The 6,353-nt window shown below is 37.3% G+C and overlaps 1 pseudogene; it reads left to right on the top strand.

The window, feature by feature from the left end:
* Window positions 1–255: 255 nt before the first annotated feature.
* Window positions 256–2,018, top strand: LOC107288364 (annotated as a pseudogene).
* Window positions 2,019–6,353: the final 4,335 nt, after the last annotated feature.

Here is a 6,353-nt window from a genome sequence, read left to right as displayed (position 1 = left end):
TACGTTGACATTGCAGGAAGCCCCTAGAACAGGGGTAGGCAACCTTGGCTCTTTTATGACTCGTGGACTTCAACTCCCAGAATTCCTGAGCCAGCTGTGTCATAAAAGAGCCAAGGTTGCTACCCCTGTTCTAGGGGCTTCCTGCAACATCAACATAACTAGATTTATCGCCGTCTACATGTGTTTTTCTAGTGTTCCAATGGAGTCGAAAATTTAATTTGCAGGTAGCACTTTTCATTTTGAAGACTTCTCAACATGGCCGAGAAGAGGAAGTGTCACCAATATTCGATGGAATACCTAAAATTGGGATTCATTCCATCTCCTTCCAATGTACAGCTTCTGTTTTGTCTTCTTTGTGAGAAAACATTTTCAAATGAAGCGATGAAGCCTTCCCGACTGAAAGAACATTTGGTAAAAATTCATTCGGATAAAGCCGACAAATCGGCATCGTTTTTCCAATCCTTAAAGGCCAAGTTTGAGGGTCAAAGCACAGTTGGGAAGTTATTTGGAAAATCGTCACTCAACGCCGACAAGGGGCTCATTTGTTCCTATGACATATCTTTGTTGATAGCAAAATGTGGTAAACCTCACACTATCAGAGAAATGCTGATTTTACCAGCAGTGAAACAGATTAATGCCACCATGTTGGGGCCCAGCACAAGCACTATCATGCAATCGATTCCTTTGAGCAATGACACCGTATCAAAAAGAATTGATGAAATGGCTGCTGATGTGGAAGAAAGGCTTAGCGACACCTTGAAAAATACAGAATTCGTGATGCAGGTTGATGAGTCAACGATTCGTGAAAATGAAGCCTTGTTATTGGCTTATGTCCGTTTCATCAATGGAAATGAAGAGATCGGGGAAGAACTGTTATTTGTTCGAAATTTAGCCACCGACACAAAAGGTTCTTGGATATTTAAAAAGGTTGAACAGTTTTTTAATGAGAAAAACATCCCTTTGACAAACGTTGTGGCATGTGCAACCGACGGAGCTGCATCCATGGTTGGACGATATCGCGGATTTCAAGCTCATCTAAAATCAGTTGTACCAGGAGTTATGACTGTTCATTGCGTCGTTCATAGACAGCACCTTGTCTCAAAAAAATTGAGTGGCCGTTTGCACAAGTCTCTACGTTACGTCATTAATGCTGTGAATAAAATTAAGTCAAATGCCTTGAACAACCGACTTTTTCACAAGCTTTGTGAAGAAAATGATGCGGAGTTTGAACGTCTCCTTTTGCACACCGAAGTAAGGTGGCTTTCAAAAGGAAAGTGTTTGCAGCGATTCCACGGACTTTTTGACATAGTTGTCGAATTTCTTGAACCCACTGACCCAAGTCTAAGCAGCTCTCTTAAACTTCGACGTCTGGATGTAGCTTATCTTGCTGATGTTTTTGACAAGCTGAATGAAGTGAACATAAAGCTGCAAGGAGATAAAATCAATTTTCTTAAGGCCAAGGGAGTAATCTGCTCATTTATTTCCAAATTGGACCTTCTTGCAAGCAATATGAGTCGCCAGGAGCTGTATCAGTTCCCAAGCCTTGGTAATGAACATGAACTCCAAGGAGAAGATTTGGATGTTTTTTGCTGCCACTTGAAGCAACTAAAAGAAGATATGGAAACCAGATTCTATGATCTGATAAATCTGGAAGTGCCCACTTGGGTGCTAAATCAGCAGACTTTGCACAACTTCATCCCAAACTGCAAGAGCCACTGACAGATCTGAAATACGACTGTGAAGCCCAGTCACATTTTCAGAGTTACGGCTATGAAGCTATTTGGGTGAAAATGAGGAATACTTACCCAATATTGTGGGAGGAAGTTAAGTTGCTTCTTTTAGCCTTTCCTTCCACTTACTTAGTGGAGAGGGGCTTCAGCACCGTCCAACAGATCCTTTCTAAGTCAAGGAACATGTTGAAGATCTCTGAGCACGGTGATTTAAGAATGCGATTAACAAAAATAGTTCCAGACATCAAGAAATTGGCATCAGCTCACCAAGCACAAGGCAGCCATTGATGTTCTTTTTTTTTTGCTTTTTGTGTACATACATTTTTTTCATTAATAATTGTCTGAGCTTTTATCGTTGTATTTGCTTCGTTTTCGAATTTTTGTTGTGCTCTGTAAACATTTTGTGTGTTTCTTTGTATTGTACTTTTTTAGCGTGCACTCCAGTTCGATATTACATTTTCTTTGTGTCTTTTTAATCCTTCTTACAGTGTGCGTGACTATATATACTTTCCTCAAATCTTAATTTAGTTTCAGAGTTTTCATCTTGAAATTCTTAGTTCCTGTATCGTGGTTTGTTCTTATGCCCTTTTTATATTTCTTTTTGCATCTTAAATTTTTCACACAGTTGAGATATGGGAAAAAGACTGGAAATAAATTATTTGCATTGATATGTCCTGATGACAATTTTAAAGAAAACAAAAAAAGTGTTTGCATAAATTGAAGAATTATTTCCTATGTTGTGATTGAGAGGTTATGATGGGGAAGGGGGGCGATGACAACTTCCTCATTGGCTCAAAGGGGCGATTCGTTCAAAAAGGTTAAGAACCACTTGTCTATAGCATTACTTAGTCATTGTATTGTAGTAATTCAGAAGTATAACACATCAATGGGCTGTGGCTATGCTGAATGGTCCCCCTCTAATAACATACATAAAAATTAACACATTGACAAGGGTAGATCTTGAACTCAGGGTGGAGTTCTAGATAAGAATGTACAATGCTTGAGGATAACTAAAGGGCTAATCTGTTTTTTGGGAACTGCACACTCCAAAAAGTAAAAATACAGAAAGTGGGTTGGGCCAGGGCAAAAACTAAAATTGCTTTCATTCAATTTAAATGTAATTAAAATACCACTGAATTAATTACAGTTTTAATGAGTAGTCCCTAAATATTTAAGTTCCTTTTTTGTAATAGTATTACAATTTTGTAGTAACAAAAAGTTGAAAAGTTCTGAGGTACAATTCTAAGATTTTGAGGTAATGAAGGCCTAGGATTTCAGCCTGTGGATCTGATCATGTGTGATCATCCACATCTACCTATACTTCTGAAGACCCCTTAATTTACACATGTGAGACATGGACAGAACTATTTCATTCTGTGTTACTTCTAACACTTTTAATAAAGACTGATGACTTGATATCTGCCAGCGGCTACCCAGGATCAACTGTGGTTTTGTGAGCTGTAATTCAGAAAACCACAAATGTAAGTTTCATGTGTTCAGTAAGTAAACACATGCCTGGCTTGTTCCCAGAATTTTATCCAAAATGAATACAAATTGTTAAATTACCATTTCACTCAGTTCTTCAGTTTATATTCTAATTATAAGGCAGAATTCAGTACTGAACCTTAATGTTGCTGACATTATACTAAGTAAGTAATGAACCTTGTACTGTATAGTGGAAGAAAGTCTAAATTTTAACAGAAAAACTAATATTTTCAGTGGTTCCATTAGCAGGACATATTAATGGTAACAAGAAGTTCTGAGCAGTTACATGGGCCTTTTCATTTAAGCATCAATTTGCTACAGGTTGTGCAACACTTGTACTTGGTATCCATTTGTTTAATGAGACATTTTCATATTAATGGATGAAGTAGATTGTAGGCAGGATCTGGTTTTCCTTTTATTTCCTTCATTAAAAAGTCTATTATAACTATATGTGAGGCCAGATGGAAACCATGACATCTTTTTTTAATGCTACCTTCTCCTTAATGAAGTCACAGGACAATATCAAATCCACAGGCATAGTGGAGTTTTAATATAATAATTGATTACGCTGTTCCCATTTTGTAATTATTGGCAATATGTAATTCATACTCTTTAGTGTGAATATGCCTTGGAAAACTAAAAATATTTTATGGAAATTTTAAAATTACATGAACCTCTTTCAATACTGAAGCACTTTATTATATTAACACTTCTGCAGTTAATTTTCAGTTTGACTTAAAAAAAACCTGTAAATCATACTTATATTTGTTTCTTTTCTTTTGCAGGGATCATTTGGCTGACCTCTGCTTTAAAAAGACATGACTGCTTTAAAGAGCTGCATGCATGGGTTAATTTCACATTCCACATATTAAAAAGCACATTTTGGGAAACCAAAACATGCAAAACCCTCATTATAAAACTGGAATTCATATTCTATCTTAAATAAAATCTGGAGAGGAGAGGAGAGGAGAGAAGAAGGGAGGGGAGGGGATTTAGATTTACAACAATAGTTTTGGTTTCAACAGTTTTGAAATATTGTGAGACTTTGTGATATGGGTAGTCCTCATTTAACAACCACAATTGGGACTATCAACTTGGTCAATGGTAATTTTTGCAGTCTAATAAGCTCACTCTTTGCAAATAGCATGTACTGTATGCTCTTAGCTACTTTTCAGTTAATTTTGTTTGGTTCCTGTGGGAAATAAACAGAAACAAAAATCTTACAGCTTATGAAACAAAGTAGACAACTAATAGATGACACAGACATTATCATCATCATCATCATCATCATCATCATCATCATCCCCCAGTGAGGCACTACCTTGACATGGTTGTGGGGCTTGTGTACTCTGAGGAAGAGGAAAGCTATGCCAGAAGGTCAACCATACTGGACAGGTCTCATCAGAGGAGTCAGAGAAAGAGTGCCTCTCCCATAAAAAATATGGTGAGACGTAAATTTCAGAAAGCCATACCAGCTCAAATGTCGCCCAGGTTAACAAGGTCCATGCTAGATGTTGGAGTCCCTGGATATCTGGTGAAAAATGGGTTACAGGACTCAGGACTGTTGGCTGAGCAACCAGGGCTAGCAGCTGCAGAATTACTGGAAGAAAATGTGTTTACCCATCACAAATACACAGTGATTGAAAACAAAGAAATAATGATCTGTTATTACAGATCAAGTCCAACAAGAAGAGGATATCTGAAATAAATGCACCAGTTCTGGAAAGACAATATACAGAATCAGAAATAACAGAACAGAGACTAGCAGATCAGCACCAATTTATAATACGAAATAAAGTATTCACAGAAAAAGAATTGGATAAACTGCAAAGGTTTACCCAGGGCAAAGAAAGTAAAGCCTTGCTAGAAGTAACTCAGAATTGTAGAGGCAAACCAGGGGGAGTTGGTACTGAAGGAATCCAGCAGAGATATACAACTGATCTCATTTGGAAACCAGGCACCTCTTCCTCAGGAAGAACAAAACCCTATAACTAAAGAAATAAAAGAATTGAAACAAAGAATAGCATCTAGAACAGCACAAAAACAACAGAATAAGGCTGCCTGCATTGAAGCTTGTTCCAAAGAAACAGCTAGCACAAGCATTCAAAGATGCAAATACTGCAATATCAAGTATAAGCACCAATTCACTGCAAGAAACAAACCAACTAATGTACAGCACAGCTGAAGTTATAATTGAATACCTGGGATGTAAAATCAACAAAGAAGAAAAACAAACAAACAGTGCACCACAAAAATGGAAGGTTAGACTGGAAAATAAGATCATCAAGTTAAAATCAGATGCAAGCAAGCTATAATAGATGAAAGAAAAGAGGCTGAAGAACAAGAAGACCAAAAAAATACCTAATCAAGAAATACTACTTAGAAACAAGGAAGATCAAAGAAGCACTGGAAATAATAAAGCAGCAAATAACAGCTATAGCCAGGAAAATCAGTAGATACAAAGCTCGAATTGCAAATTATAGGCAGAACCTCCAATTTCAATCCAATCAGAAACATTTCTATCAATCCATCAATGGAGAAACTGCAATTAATCAGTCAGTACCTGACAAGGAAGAAACAGTGCAGTTCTGGAAGCAGATATGGGATAACCGAAAGAAATACAACAAGGACACAGCTTGGTTAAAAGATGTGGATACAAATAAAACAGAAGTTGAAATTAAAGAACTAGTAATAACAACAGAAATGGTAGAAAAAAGAGCAAGGAAGATCAAGAATTGGTCAGCACCAGGTGAAGATGAACTGCATGGGTTTTGGTTGAAACATCTAACTGTTATATACCAATATTCATTGCCAAGCAGTTCAACAACATACTACAACGAGCAGAAATTGAAAAGTGGCTAACAACTGGGAAAACCTACCTAATAATGAAAGATCCAGCAAAAGGGACAACACCAGGCAACTACAGGCCAATTACCTGCTTACCAACAACTTTCAAATTGTTAACTGGTGTGGCAGCTGATGCAGTACAACACCATCTAGTTGAAAACAATCTCTTTCCACCTGAGGAGAAAGGAAACTGCCCCATTAGCAGAGGAACAAAAGATCAACTCCTAATAGATAAAATAATCTTGGAAAACTGCAAGAGAAGGAAGACCAACCAGCTTGACGTCATGGCTC

The sequence above is a fragment of the Protobothrops mucrosquamatus genome, unplaced genomic scaffold, assembly GCF_001527695.2.
Source record: "Protobothrops mucrosquamatus isolate PMUCROS unplaced genomic scaffold, P.Mucros_1.0 scaffold543, whole genome shotgun sequence".
NCBI lineage: Eukaryota > Metazoa > Chordata > Lepidosauria > Squamata > Viperidae > Protobothrops > Protobothrops mucrosquamatus.
Note: the sequence above shows the minus strand (reverse complement) of the source record. Positions and strands in the feature narration are given on the sequence as shown.